The 16424-nt window shown below is 44.0% G+C and overlaps 1 protein-coding gene across 1 annotated transcript in view; it reads left to right on the top strand.

Moving 5' to 3' along the window:
* The window catches only part of zgc:77784 (uncharacterized protein LOC402947 homolog), a 206981-nt gene that overhangs the window by 33545 nt on the left and 157012 nt on the right, over nucleotides 1-16424 (top strand). The window lies entirely within an intron of this gene.

Here is a 16424-nt window from a genome sequence, read left to right as displayed (position 1 = left end):
GTTTGTGATAACATCTTAACGAGGTTTTGGTAAGTAGAGTGGAAGATGCCATGACGTCTTCTTGTTGTGGACAGGTGCTTAATGACACTTTTTGATGGAGAGCATTTGGTTGGAAATTGTCTGCTGTGAAGTGTGCACAGGAGGCAAAGTGCGTCCCCCACAAAAGTTTAGAGGACAATTATACCAAAAAAAAAGCGACAAAATTACCTTCGGGCTGGACTGTTTTGCGGAAGTATGAGTAGGAAATGTGCCCGTGTGAGCGCCCTGTTTCTGGGTGTGTACGCTTCACAAAAATGGCTGTGTTAAAATGCTGAACTACATGCTACTTAAAGGCCTACTGAAATGAATTTTTTTATTTAAACGGGGATAGCAGATCCATTCTATGTGTCGTACTTGATCATTTCACGATATCGCCATATTTTTGCTGAAAGGATTTAGTAGAGAACATTGACGATAAAGTTCGCAACTTTTGGTCGCTGATAAAAAAAAAGCCTTGCCTGTACCGGAAGTAGCGTGACGTCACAGGTTGAAAGGCTCCTCACATTTCCCCATTGTTTACACCAGCAGCGAGAGCGATTCGGACCGAGAAAGCGACGATTACCCCATTAATTTGAGCCAGGATGAAAGATTCGTGGATGAGGAACGTTACAGTGAAGGACTAGAGTGCAGTGCAGGACGCATCTTTTTTCGCTCTGACCGTAACTTAGGTACAAGCTGGCTCATTGGATTCCACACTCTCTCCTTTTTCTATTGTGGATCACGGATTTGTATTTTAAACCACCTGGGATACTATATCCTCTTGAAAATGAGAGTCGAGAACGCGAAATGGACATTCACAGTGACTTTTATCTCCACGACAATACATCGGCGAAGCACTTTAGCTACGGAGCTAACGTGATAGCATCGTGCTTAAATGCAGATAGAAACAAAATAAATAAACCCCTGACTGGAAGGATAGACAGAAAATCAACAATACTATTAAACCATGGACATGTAACTACACGGTTAATGCTTTCCAGCTTGGCGAAGCTTAACAATGCTGTTGCTAGCGACGCCATTGAAGCTAACTTAGCAACGGGACCTCACAGAGCTATGCTAAAAACATTAGCTATCCACCTACGCCAGCCAGCCCTCATCTGCTCATCAACACCCGTGCTCACCTGCGTTCCAGCGATCGACGGAGCGACGAAGGACTTCACCCGATCATTGATGCGGTCGGCGGCTAGCGTCGGATAGCGCGTCTGCTATCCAAGTCAAAGTCCTCCTGGTTGTGTTGCTGCAGCCAGCTGCTAATACACCACCTACAGCTTTCTTCTTTGCAGTCTTCATTGTTCATTAAACAAATTGCAAAAGATTCACCAACACAGATGTCCAGAATACTGTGGAATTTTGAGATGAAAACTGAACTTTTTGTATTGTATCCAATGTGTCCGAATACTTCCGTTTCAACCATTGACGTCACGCGCATACGTCATCATACATAGACGTTTTCAAGCGGAAGTTTCGCAGGAAATTTAAAATGTCACTTTATAAGTTAACCCGGCCGTATTGGCATGTGTTGCAATGTTAAGATTTCATCATTGATATATAAACTATCAGACTGCGTGGTCGCTAGTAGTGGCTTTCAGTAGGCCTTTAAGTCTTTAAAGACTTTGTAACAAATAAGTCAAAGTTCTGCATTTCTTTTTGTACAAAATGCTCTTGAACAGGTCCCATCTGCTGTTGCATATACTTCCTTTTTTTTCAACTAAATCATATAGTTGATGTAGATCAGTGTTTTTCAACCACTGTGCCGCAGCACTCTAGTGTGCCGTGAGATACAGTCTGGTGTGCCGTGGGAGATGATCTAATTTCACCTATTTGGGTTAAAAATATCTTTTGCAAAGCAGTAATTATAGTCTGCAAATGATGTGTTGTTGTTGTTGAGTGTCGGTGCTGTCTAGAGCTCGGCAGAGTAACCGTGTAATACTCTTCCATATCAGTAGGTGGCAGCAGGTAGCTAATTGCTTTGTAGATGGAGGCAGGGTGCAGGTAAAAAGGTGTCTAATATTTTAACCAAAAATAAACAAAAGGTCAGTGCCCCTAAGAAAAGGCATTGAAGCTTAGGGAAGGCTATGCAGAACGAAACTAAAACTGAACTGGCTACAAAGTAAACAAAAACAGAATGCTGGACGACAGCAAAGACTTACTGTGGAGCAAAGACAAAGTACATCCGAACATGACATGACAATCAACAATGTCCCCACATCCATCCATCCATCCATCCATCCATCTTCTTCCGCTTATCCGAGGTTGGGTCGTGGGGGCAGCAGCCTAAGCAGGGAAACCCAGACTTCCGTCTCCCCAGCCACTTCGTCCAGCTCTTCCCGGGGGATCCCGAGGCGTTCCCAGGCCAGCCGGGAGACATAGTCTTCCCAACGTGTCCTGGGTCTTCCCCGTGGCCTCCTACCAGTCGGACGTGCCCTAAACACCTCCCTAGGGAGGCGTTCGGGTGGCATCCTGACCAGATGCCCGAACCACCTCATCTGGCTCCTCTCCATGTGGAGGAGCAGCGGCTTTACTTTGAGTTCCTCCCGGATGACAGAGCTTCTCACCCTATCTCTAAGGGAGAGACCCGCCACCCGGCGGAGGAAACTCATTTCGGCCGCTTGTACCCGTGATCTTGTCCTTTCGGTCATAACCCAAAGCTCATGACCATAGGTGAGGATGGGAACGTAGATCGACCGGTAAATTGAGAGCTTTGCCTTCCGGCTCAGCTCCTTCTTCACCACAACAGATCGATACAGCATCCGCATTACTGAAGACGCCACACCGATCCGCCTGTCGATCTCACCATCCACTCTTCCCTCACTCGTGAACAAGACTCCGAGGTACTTGAACTCCTCCACTTGGGGCAGGGTCTCCTCCCCAACCCGGAGATGGCACTCCACCCTTTTCCGGGCGAGAACCATGGACTCGGACTTGGAGGTGCTGATTCTCATCCCAGTCGCTTCACACTCGGCTGCGAACCGATCCAGTGAGAGCTGAAGATCCTGGCCAGATGAAGCCATCAGGACCACATCATCTGCGTTTGGGCCTGCCAGGTCTGTCCGGCATCCTCCCCCACCATCGCAGCCAACTCACCACCAGGTGGTGATCGGTAGAAAGCTCCGCTCGATAAAAGCGATACGTGTAGACTGCAATATGATGGCAGTCACACATAAGAGATACGTGTAGACTGCAATATGATGGCAGTCACACATAAGAGATACGTGTAGACTGCAATATGATGGCAGTCACACATAAGAGATACGTGTTGACTGCAATATGATGGCAGTCACACATAAGAGATATGTGTAGACTGCAATATGATGGCAGTCACACATAGGAGATACGTGTAGACTGCAATATGATGGCAGTCACACATAAGAGATACGTGTAGACTGCAATATGATGGCAGTCACACATAAGAGAAACGTGTAGATTGCAATATGATGGCAGTCACACATAAGAGACACGTGTAGACTGCAATATGATGGCAGTCGCACATAAGAGATACGTGTAGACTGCAATATGATGGCAGTCGCACATAAGAGATACGTGTAGACTGCAATATGATGGCAGTCACACATAAGAGATACGTGTAGAGGGCAATATGATGGCAGTCACACATAAGAGATACGTGTAGACTGCAATATGATGGCAGTCGCACATAAGAGAAACGTGTAGACTGCAATATGATGGCAGTCACACATAAGAGATACGTGTAGACTGCAATATGATGGCAGTCACACATAAGAGAAACGTGTAGACTGCAATATGATGGCAGTCACACATAAGAGATACGTGTAGACTGCAATATGATGGCAGTCACACATAAGAGATACGTGTAGACTGCAATATGATGGCAGTCACACATAAGAGATACGTGTAGACTGCAATATGATGGCAGTCACACATAAGAGATACGTGTAGACTGCAATATGATGGCAGTCACACATAAGAGATACGTGTAGACTGCAATATGATGGCAGTCACACATAAGAGATACGTGTAGACTGCAATATGATGGCAGTCACACATAAGAGATACGTGTAGACTGCAATATGATGGCAGTCACACATAAGAGATATGTGTATACTGCAATATGATGGCAGTCACACATAAGAGATACATGTAGATTGCAATATGATGGCAGTCACACATAAGAGATACGTGTAGATTGCAATATGATGGCAGTCACACATAAGAGATACGTGTAGACTGCAATATGATGGCAGTCGCACATAAGAGACACGTGTAGACTGCAATATGATGGCAGTCACACATAAGAGACACGTGTAGACTGCAATATGATGGCAGTCACACATAAGAGACACGTGTAGTCTGCAATATGATGGCAGTCGCACATAAGAGACACGTGTAGACTGCAATATGATGGCAGTCACACATAAGAGAAACGTGTAGATTGCAATATGATGGCAGTCACACATAAGAGATACGTGTAGACTGCAATATGATGGCAGTCACACATAAGAGATACGTGTAGACTGCAATATGATGGCAGTCACCCATAAGAGATACGTGTAGACTGCAATATGATGGCAGTCACACATAAGAGATACGTGTAGACTGCAATATGATGGCAGTCCCACATAAGAGATATGTGTAGACTGCAATATGATGGCAGTCACACATAGGAGATACGTGTAGACTGCAATATGATGGCAGTCACACATAAGAGATACGTGTAGACTGCAATATGATGGCAGTCACACATAAGAGATACGTGTAGACTGCAATATGATGGCAGTCACACATACGAGATACGTGTAGACTGCAATATGATGGCAGTCACACATAAGAGATATGTGTAGACTGCAATATGATGGCAGTCACACATAGGAGATACGTGTAGACTGCAATATGATGGCAGTCACACATAAGAGATACGTATAGACTGCAATATGATGGCAGTCACACATAAGAGAAACGTGTAGACTGCAATATGATGGCAGTCACACATAAGAGACACGTGTAGACTGCAATATGATGGCAGTCGCACATAAGAGATACGTGTAGACTGCAATATGATGGCAGTCGCACATAAGAGATACGTGTAGACTGCAATATGATGGCAGTCACACATAAGAGATACGTGTAGACTGCAATATGATGGCAGTCACACATAAGAGATACGTGTAGACTGCAATATGATGGCAGTCGCACATAAGAGAAACGTGTAGACTGCAATATGATGGCAGTCACACATAAGAGATACGTGTAGACTGCAATATGATGGCAGTCACACATAAGAGAAACGTGTAGACTGCAATATGATGGCAGTCACACATAAGAGATACGTGTAGACTGCAATATGATGGCAGTCACACATAAGAGATACGTGTAGACTGCAATATGATGGCAGTCACACATAAGAGATACGTGTAGACTGCAATATGATGGCAGTCACACATAAGAGATACGTGTAGACTGCAATATGATGGCAGTCACACATAAGAGATACGTGTAGACTGCAATATGATGGCAGTCACACATAAGAGATACGTGTAGACTGCAATATGATGGCAGTCACACATAAGAGATATGTGTATACTGCAATATGATGGCAGTCACACATAAGAGATACATGTAGATTGCAATATGATGGCAGTCACACATAAGAGATACATGTAGATTGCAATATGATGGCAGTCACACATAAGAGATACGTGTAGACTGCAATATGATGGCAGTCGCACATAAGAGACACGTGTAGACTGCAATATGATGGCAGTCACACATAAGAGACACGTGTAGACTGCAATATGATGGCAGTCACACATAAGAGACACGTGTAGTCTGCAATATGATGGCAGTCGCACATAAGAGACACGTGTAGACTGCAATATGATGGCAGTCACACATAAGAGAAACGTGTAGACTGCAATATGATGGCAGTCACACATAAGAGATACGTGTAGACTGCAATATGATGGCAGTCACACATAAGAGATACGTGTAGACTGCAATATGATGGCAGTCACACATAAGAGATACGTGTAGACTGCAATATGATGGCAGTCACACATAAGAGATACGTGTAGACTGCAATATGATGGCAGTCCCACATAAGAGATATGTGTAGACTGCAATATGATGGCAGTCACACATAGGAGATACGTGTAGACTGCAATATGATGGCAGTCACACATAAGAGATACGTGTAGACTGCAATATGATGGCAGTCACACATAAGAGAAACGTGTAGACTGCAATATGATGGCAGTCACACATAAGAGATACGTGTAGACTGCAATATGATGGCAGTCACACATAAGAGATACGTGTAGACTGCAATATGATGGCAGTCGCACATAAGAGATACGTGTAGACTGCAATATGATGGCAGTCGCACATAAGAGATACGTGTAGACTGCAATATGATGGCAGTCACACATAAGAGATACGTGTAGACTGCAATATGATGGCAGTCACACATAAGAGATACGTGTAGACTGCAATATGATGGCAGTCACACATAAGAGATACGTGTAGACTGCAATATGATGGCAGTCACACATAAGAGATACGTGTAGACTGCAATATGATGGCAGTCACACATAAGAGATATGTGTATACTGCAATATGATGGCAGTCACACATAAGAGATACATGTAGATTGCAATATGATGGCAGTCACACATAAGAGATACATGTAAATTGCAATATGATGGCAGTCACACATAAGAGATACGTGTAGACTGCAATATGATGGCAGTCGCACATAAGAGACACGTGTAGACTGCAATATGATGGCAGTCACACATAAGAGACACGTGTAGACTGCAATATGATGGCAGTCACACATAAGAGACACGTGTAGACTGCAATATGATGGCAGTCGCACATAAGAGACACGTGTAGACTGCAATATGATGGCAGTCACACATAAGAGACACGTGTAGACTGCAATATGACTCAAGTAAACAACATCAAAATGTTATGTTCCATTGAGAATATAGAACATTACACACGGCGCTCAATAATCTATCAACATGTTTTAGTAGGACTTTGGTAAGCTATGAAGCCACACCGCTTGATGGATTGTACTGTGCTTCAACATAGGAGTATTATTATGGTGTGTGTATAAGGTAAGACATATCTGGCGTTTGTTTCGCAATTTTATCAGATGAATCGCACAATGTAATTTTGATCAATTACAATTACCCTAATGGCGGTAAATCTGTGGCGGTCGGGTGGCCGTTGCTTGCAGCGTGACCCCCCAAGTATGCGGAGATGGCGGACGGCCGGCAAGTACAACTCATTTAATAGTCCAGGAAGCAGGGAACCAACAAAAACTGCACACTCAGCTTTAGTCCCAAAAGTACAATGATACGGCACTGAAGGAGGGACCCAGCTGGAACTAAAGAGAACTAATTAACGAGAAACAGGTGTGCTGACAGGACGTTGGTAAAGGTGCTTCAAAAACACAGAGACCAAACAGGAAATACTGACAAAACAAGAGCACCAGGAATAGAATAGAATAGAATAGAAAGTACTTTAATTATCTCTGTGGGAAATTCAGCACCACAGTTCACTCACCATAAACAATAAACACTTAAGTATTTTTTACATGTGAATAATATAAATACAGTCTATTATACAGCATTATTCACATGTGAATAATATAAATACAGTCTATTATACTGCATTATTCACATGTGAATAATATAAATACAGTCTATTATACAGCATTATTCACATGTGAATAATATAAATACAGTCTATTATACAGCATTATTCACATGTGAATAATATAAATACAGTCTATTATACAGCATTATTCACATGTGAATAATATAAATACAGTATTATACAGCATTATTCACATGTGAATAATATAAATACAGTCTATTATACAGCATTATTCACATGTGAATAATATAAATACAGTATATTATACAGCATTATTCACATGTGAATAATATAAATACAGTATATTATACAGCATTATTCACATGTGAATTATATAAATACAGTCTATTATACAGCATTATTTACATGTGAATAATATAAATACAGTCTATTATACAGCATTATTCACATGTGAATAATGTAAATACAGTCTATTATACAGAAAAAAAGGAACATATGCATTATACAGTCTGATGGCTGTCAGTATGAAGGACTTCCTGGACAGGAAGTGATTCCAAACACAGGCAGTAGAAACAGGAATTAAAACACCAAAACACAGAAAAACCCCAAACATGACCAAACTGTCAGTAGCCATTCTGACAAAATCACTTGTTTGCACAAGTTAAATTAACTTGAAAAATTAAATGTTTTGACACAAATGTAATTTTACATTCAGAATATCATACACACAATTTTTAATAATGTTTTCATTTATTTGCTCAAATCCGGCCTATACTTAGTCATAAACTGGTTGAGAGACTAGGAAAAACTCACATAGGGGTGCACTTTGCAGCTGTCAATTCTATCATTTGTGGCCCCCCTCCAGTCAGAGGCCCTTGAAGTTGTTTTAATCCTCTTGTCCCCATATGGCACCCCCTGACTGCCAATTGTTCCCATCCTGCCTACCACATAATGATTTAGTATTGCGAAAACAATAAAATAGAAGTGTGATTGCTTTGAATGTTCCAAGAGTCTTTGTTGGCATGTTTCACAGTCCCTGTGATGACATGTTAGTTATTGCTGGTTTTACGAGCAGAGGAGCATGTTCGGCAGCGCACGCACACACAGAGTACTTACAAGCAGACACAGTGTGTAGACAGAAAAGGGAGAATGGACGCATTTTGGTGTAAAAAGTAAAGATAAAGGTGAAGTTATAACACTGAAACACCCTCAGGAAGAGGTGCTTTAAGACATGGCTAGCTAGCTAGCGGCGCCGCAGTCTGCAGTGTTGTAGCTACTTCTAAATCACTAATCCTTGTCTCCATGGCGACATATAAAGTATCATTATCACTGCAGGACGAGGAATAGCTAAACATGCTTCACCACACACCGTAGCTCACCGGCATCACAATGTAAACAAACGCCATGGGTGGATCTACACCTGACATCCACTGTAATGATACCAAGTACAGGAGCGTATCTAGTCGATACTACTCTGATTACATCGATATTACTTAGCATCACAAAATATTTTGTCCTTTTTTTTAAATTTATATTATGTTTATAAAGTCAGTAAATATGTCCCTGGACACACGAGGACTTAAATTATGACCAATGTATGCTCCTGTATCTACTTGGTATCAGATTGATACCTAAATTTGTAGTATCATCCAAAACTGTTAAGTATCCAAACAAGAGAAGAATAAGTGATTATTACATTTTAACAGAAGTGTAGATAGAACATGTTAAAAGAGAAAGTAAGCAGATATTAACAGTAAATGAACAAGTAGATTAATAATCAATTTTTACAGTTTGTCCTTTATAATGTGTACAAAATAATAGGTGTATAAATGACACAATATGTTACTGCAGACTAATTAGGAGTCTTTGTTTGTTTACTTACTACTAAAAGACAAGTTGTCTAGTATGTTCACCATTTTATTTAAGGACAAACTTGCAATAATAAACATATGTTTCATGTACCCTAAGATTATTTGTTAAAATAAAGCCAATAATGCCATTTTTTTGTGGTCCTCTTTATTTAGAAAAGTACCAAAATACATTTTGGTACCGGGACAACACTAGTTATGACTGATGTAATGTCAAGGATTAAGTTCAAGAAAGCCAAAATTCGCCCAGTCGTAGTTCTTGTAATCTCCTTTACAGTGGAAAACAAAACAGACTATATTTGGATGCAGTGTACTTAGAAGAATGTGGTTATCGGATGGATGGATGGATGGATGGATGTATCAATCGAGGTTTCTTGTTCCTGAGCCCATGTGGTGATATCCTTTACACACTGATGTGGCTTGTTGATGCAGTACAGCCTGAGGGATGGAAGGTCACGGGCTTAGCTGCTTACGTGCAGTGATTTCTCCAGATTCTCTGAACCCTTTGATGATATTACGGAGCGTAGATGGTGAAATCCCTAAATTCCTTGCAATAGCTGCTTGAGAAATGTTTTTCTTAAACTGTTCAACAATTTGCTCAGGCATTTGTTGACAAAGTGGTGACCCTCGCCCCATCCTTGTTTGTGAATGACTGAGCATTTCATGGAATCTACTTTTATACCCAATCATGGCACCCACCTGTTCCCAATTTGCCTGTTCACCTGTGGGATGTTCCAAATAAGTGTTTGATGAGCATTCCTCAACTTTATCAGTATTTATTGCCACCTTTCCCAACTTCTTTGTCACGTGTTGCTGCCATCAAATTCTAAAGTTAATGATTATTTGCACAAAAAAAAATGTTTATGAGTTTGAACATCAAATATGTTGTCTTTGTAGCATATTCAACTGAATATGGTTTGAAAATGATTTGCAAATCATTGTATTCCGTTTATATTTACATCTAACACAATTTCCCAACTCATATGGAAACGGGGTTTGTACATATGTATGTATGTATATGTCGAGGTTTCTGTGGTTTATCCATTATACAGTGCTAAATACCAGGGTAGAGTGGAATATATTCATTAGGTCAGGAAAAAACAGAGGCTATCTCATCCCTACAAGCCTGTTTTGCAGGTTTCCCTGCTTTTCAGGGGATTTTATTGAAGTGTCTCTGGTTGTTACATACATATGGCGTACCCCAGGCATGGCCCTAACCAATCTGGCGCCCTAGGCAAGATTTTAGGTGGCGCCCAACCCCCCCGCTCCCCCCCCCCCCCCACATCGGCAGTGAAGTGTATATACTCACAAGAAACCGAATAGCTTTGTCTTTGACCTTTTTTTTTTTACTTAAAGAAAGCAAATTAACATATTATATGAGAATGTTATGTTATGATTATCTTTAACCGAATCACAGCAGAGCTCAAATTAAAAAACAGCATTCCCTCTCATGTGATATTGCTTAATTAACATTAATGGTGTGCACTTTAACAACTAGGCTTACAACTATACCTAATATATAAAGGGGTGGAAAAGTGACTATTACCTGCAGGGCAAACATTAGCTAACCAGAAGGCAATAACAATGTAAACAAAAAACACCTGCTTAAAAGATCTAATACAAATGTCCCTGAGGAATGTAAGGTGGGAGTACTGTAATTACCTAACGTTACATTATTATTTTCCATAACAATTTAGCCCCCTCCACAATATTAACCCGACATTAAAACAGAACTAGCTATTTATTGATTAGCAATTGCAGAATCATGTAACATTAGCTTAATGCTAAAAAGCCAGGTTACTATCACATTCTGTAACAGACAAATCATTTCATGTAACGTGACCTACCTGCTACCTCTGTCTTTTTCTCGTTTCTCCTCCTCTTCTTTTCACTTTTTTCTTCCCCGGGCACCTGACAGTTTTGGCCGTTTTGCCATCCTGTGTTGACTTTTTGATGCGGTGACGTCCAAAAAGAGTCATGATACAGGAAGACGGGAAGGGAGAAATCATAATTTCTATTAAATAGGCTTTACTTTGCATTTTAATTAACGTGGGATTCTTTTTTTTAATTTAGAAATAATAGTACCAACTTTTTTTTTTTTTCCTCCAACATTTGTGGCACTGGCGTGGCGCCCCCTGATGGACGGCGCCCTTAGCATTTGCCTATACGGCCTATGCCACGGGCCGGCCCTGCCGTACCCTATATGTAACAACCACAGACACTTCAATAAAATCCCCTGAAGAGCAGGGAAACCTGCGAAACAGGCTTGTAGGGATGAAATAGCCTCTGTGTTTTTTCCTGACCTACAGGCTTGTAGGGATGAAATAGCCTCCGTGTTTTTTCGTGGTTGTTATCATCATTAAAATGGGCTACGGCGTGATGAAAGTGAATCCACACAAAAAAAAATGATGTTGTGCTACGAGTTTCAAGCATGAAGCCATCTATTTATACACGCTCAGTGCATGTTTGTCCTGACACAGCCAGGAACGCTACAGCACATTTATTTTTATTTTTTTTAATGGTGCGATTAGCCGCACTCTCGGTCGCTGCGATAGCGTTTAGAGCGCTTTGCCACCTCACGGTGTTAGCGGCTGCATTGCTCTTTAGATGTTTACGGATAAAATGGGTCCATGAGAAGACATAAACCTGCTTGAGAGCTGCAAAGTGAGGATTTATTCCTAAGTCAAAATGTAATGTGTGTCATTAGGTTACTCCAGCTTTTTTTCTTCTTTTTTAAACCTTGTTAGGATTATGGACTGAAAATAACACAGCTCAGACATACAGTGACCATTTCATTTTGTTGTCCCTTTTTTTTTTTTTTTTTTTTTTTATTCCATGAGGGAGGAGAAGACCATCTGTTCTTCCGAATCAACCTAAAAGCAGCAGCTTTTGAATTATTCATCTCTCCGAGCAGCACATTGTTAGGGATGTTTGGTGTGGCTCTAAAAGCTGGCCGTAAATCTTCAAGCGGTGTCCGTTTTTTTTTTCCAATGCCAAGGAAATATAGTACTGGATCTCCAGGGAGACCATAGAAGAGTCATCTGCATGTCCAAAGCCCGCGCGAATTCTCTCAATTTCCACATTCCGGCCCAACAACTGTCTCCTTCTTCAATGCAACAGTACTGAAAATGGCGGACTATTCATTTATTAAAGGCTCGATTGTGTGTTGCACTTAAACGTCAATGTGCACTAAGTCTAAGTCTAACTAAGTACACTTGCAGAATCTGATGGGATACAATTAAAAAGTCTGCTTACATTGACATTAAGGAAGAGTAAAAACAACCTAACACAACCACACCTCTTGAGGAGACTAAGGTCCCTTCGACACGGGGGCAGCAGCCTAAGCAGGGAAGCCCAGACTTCCCTCTCCCTAGCCACTTCGTCCAGCTCTTCCCGGGGGATCCCGAGGCGTTCCCAGGCCAGCCGGGAGACATAGTCTTCCCAACGTGTCCTGGGTCTTCCCCCGTGGCCTCCTACCGGTCGGACGTGCCCTAAACACCTCTGGTCGGGCATCCTGACCAGATGCCCGAACCACCTCATCTGGCTCCTCTGGTTTACTTTGAGCTCCTCCCGGATGGCAGAGCTCCTCACCATATCTCTAAGGGAGAGACCCGCCACCCGGCGGAGGAAACTCATTTCCATGATCTTGTCCTTTCGGTCATAACCCAAAGCTCAAGACCATAGGTGAGGATGGGAACATAGGTCGACTGGCAAATTGAGAGCTTTGCCTTCCGGCTCAGCTCCTTCTTCACCACAACGGATCGATACAACGTCCACATTACTGAAGACGCCGCACCGATCCGCCTTTCGATCTCACCATCCACTCTTCCCTCACTCGTGAACAAGACTCCGAGGTACTGGAACTCCTCCACCAGACTCCCCTCTCCCCAGCCACTTCGTGCAGCTCTTCCCGGGGGATCCCGAGGCGTTCCCAGGCCAGCCGGGAGACATAGTCTTCCCAACGTTTCCTGGGTCTTCCCCGTGGCCTCCTACCGGTCGGACGTGCCCGAAACACCTCCCTATGGAGGCGTTCGGGTGGCATCCTGACCAGATGCCCGAACCACCTCATCTGGCTCCTCTCGTTTACTTTGAGCTCCTCCCGTATCTCTAAGGGAGAGACCCGCCACCCGGCGGAGGAAACTCATTTCGACCGCTTGTACCCGTGATCTTGTCCTTTCGGTCATAACCCAAAGCTCATGACCATAGGTGAGGATGGGAACGTGGATCGACCGGTAAATTGAGAGCTTTGCCTTCCGGCTCAGCTCCTTCTTCACCACAACGGATCGATACAGCATCCGCATTACTGAAGACGCCGCACCGATCCGCCTGTCGATCTCACCATCCACTCTTCCCTCACTCGTGAACAAGACTCCGAGGTACTTGAACTCCTCCACTTGGGGCAAGATCTCCTCCCCCAACCCGTTGATGGCACGCCACCCTTTTCCGGGCGAGAACCATGAACTCGAACTTGGAGTGCATCATCACTTTAGTGTGTGTCTTAACTGGCTTAATACACTTTTTAATCACTTTATCCATCCATCCATCTTCTTCCGCTTATCCGAGGTCGGGTCGCAGGGGAAACAGCCTAAGCAGGGAAGCCCAGACTTCCCTCTCCCCAGCCACTTCGTCCAGCTCCTCCCGGGGGATCCCGGGGCGTTCCCAGGCCAGCCTGGAGACATATTCTTCCCAACGTGTCCTGGGTCTTCTCCGTGGCCTCCTATCGGTCGGACTTGCCCAAAACATCTCCCAAGGGATGCGTTCGGGTGGCATCCTGACCAGATGCCCGAACCACTTCATCTGGCTCCTCTCCATGTGGAGGAGCAGCGGCTTTACTTTTTGAGCTCCACCCGGATGACAGAGCTTCTCACCCTATCTCTAAGGGAGAGCCCCGCCACCCGGCGGAGGAAACTCATTTCCGTGATCTTGTCCTTTCGGTCATAACCCAAAGCTCATGACCATAGGTGAGGATGGGAACATAGGTCGACCGGCAAATTGAGAGCTTTGCCTTCCGGCTCAGCTCCTTCTTCACCACAACGGATCGATACAGCGTCCGCATTACTGAAGACGCCGCACCGATCCGCCTGTCGATCTCACCATCCACTCTTCCCTCACTCGTGAACAAGACTCCGAGGTACTGGAACTCCTCCACCAGACTCCCCTCCCCCCAGCCACCTCGTCCAGCTCTTCCCGGGGGATCCCGAGGCGTTCCCAGGCCAGCCGGGAGACATAGTCTTCCCAACGTTTCCTGGGTCTTCCCCGTGGCCTCCTACCGGTCGGACGTGCCCTAAACACCTCCCTATGGAGGCGTTCGGGTGGCATCCTGACCAGATGCCCGAACCACCTCATCTGGCTCCTCTCGTTTACTTTGAGCTCCTCCCGTATCTCTAAGGGAGAGCCTCGCCACCCAACGGAGGAAACTCATTTGGGCCGCTTGTACCCGTGATCTTGTCCTTTCGGTCATAACCCAAAGCTCATGACCATAGGTGAGGATGGGAACGTAGATCGACCGGTAAATTGAGAGCTTTGCCTTCCGGCTCAGCTCCTTCTTCACCACAACGGATCGATACAGCATCCGCATTACTGAAGACGCCGCACCGATCCGCCTGTCGATCTCACCATCCACTCTTCCCTCACTCGTGAACAAGACTCCCAGGTACTTGGACTCCTCCACTTGGGCCAAGATCTCCTCCCCAACCCGGAGATGGCACTCCACCCTTTTCCGGGCGAGAACCATGGACTCGGACTTGGAGGTTATCCAGGGTAAATCCCACCTAACCTTATTCGGGTCGTTTAAGACCCCCTCCCACCTACGTCAGCCGGCGCAACGCGACCTAGTATGCATGCGCGGAAAATGCCCACGTCATAGTCACCTCCGGTGTTGCTTTGTGTGCAAATTTTTAAATGTAACTTATCTGAACAATATCCAGTGTTGTGGTATTTCAATGAACTGGAACCCAGTGTGCTGTGGGGCCCTATTGTAGTGAATCACACCTGAGCCATCATAAATGAATCAAATATTTATTAGACACGTAAACAATGGAACAAAGAACATTTGACAACAATCAATCTCAGGATCTAGATATCTGGTCAGGACACTCCTCACTCTTTTGCCTTCACCTTCATTGTCCATTCCTATTTGTAAGTAGAGCATAAAGAGGAAGATAATGACGAAGGTGAAAGAACAGGCCACAGGACACCTTCATTGTCCATTAGTTTTTGGTGACTTGACCTAGACGCTGAGTCCGCGACATACATGTCAGACAATAACTGATACAGTCTGCTTTGCCGGTCCAAAAGCATTCGCTGTTTTCCGTAGTTAGTCTTCCCTCGTCGGCCAGGTAATACAAAGCACCTGCTACCTTTTTTAATCACATCCACGAGAGCCCGCATTCTTTTTGTCTCTCCTTCAACAAATGGACGAAGTTTTTCGCTAAGTAGAATCCCAGCTGACCCGAACATTGGAAAGTCCTCTTGCCGTCTGAGAAGTGTTGTATCCCAGATAGCTGCAATGGCTTTCTCTTAAGGTATTCATGTGTGATTTCCACAAGCGGCTGTACATGTAGAAGAAGGAGAAACACGGGCTTGTCGGGATGACTCGCCTCCATATTTCCAGTGGTTAGATCCGAGTTACGAAACCGCTTTATTACGAAGCTGGCTGTGGCGCGTTCTTTCTGACGTCACTTCCTGTGTGGGCCGCGGTCTTTCTGGCGTCACTTCCTCTCCGAACTCAGCTTTGTATGGACTCATTGGTCGTTTACAAACTAAGACAAAAATACACGCCGTACTTACCCGCGTAAAAATTTGTCCGAAGAGGGGAACCTTAAACGGTAGTTTAGTGTGGCTGAAACGGGGCTAGGGCTTATTCGTTTATGGGCTTATCCGGCTTAGTGTAGACATAGCCAGAGGTCCTTCGGGGTG

Source organism: Entelurus aequoreus, linkage group LG10, assembly GCF_033978785.1.
Source record: "Entelurus aequoreus isolate RoL-2023_Sb linkage group LG10, RoL_Eaeq_v1.1, whole genome shotgun sequence".
Taxonomy (NCBI): Eukaryota; Metazoa; Chordata; class Actinopteri; order Syngnathiformes; family Syngnathidae; genus Entelurus; species Entelurus aequoreus.
Note: the sequence above shows the minus strand (reverse complement) of the source record. Positions and strands in the feature narration are given on the sequence as shown.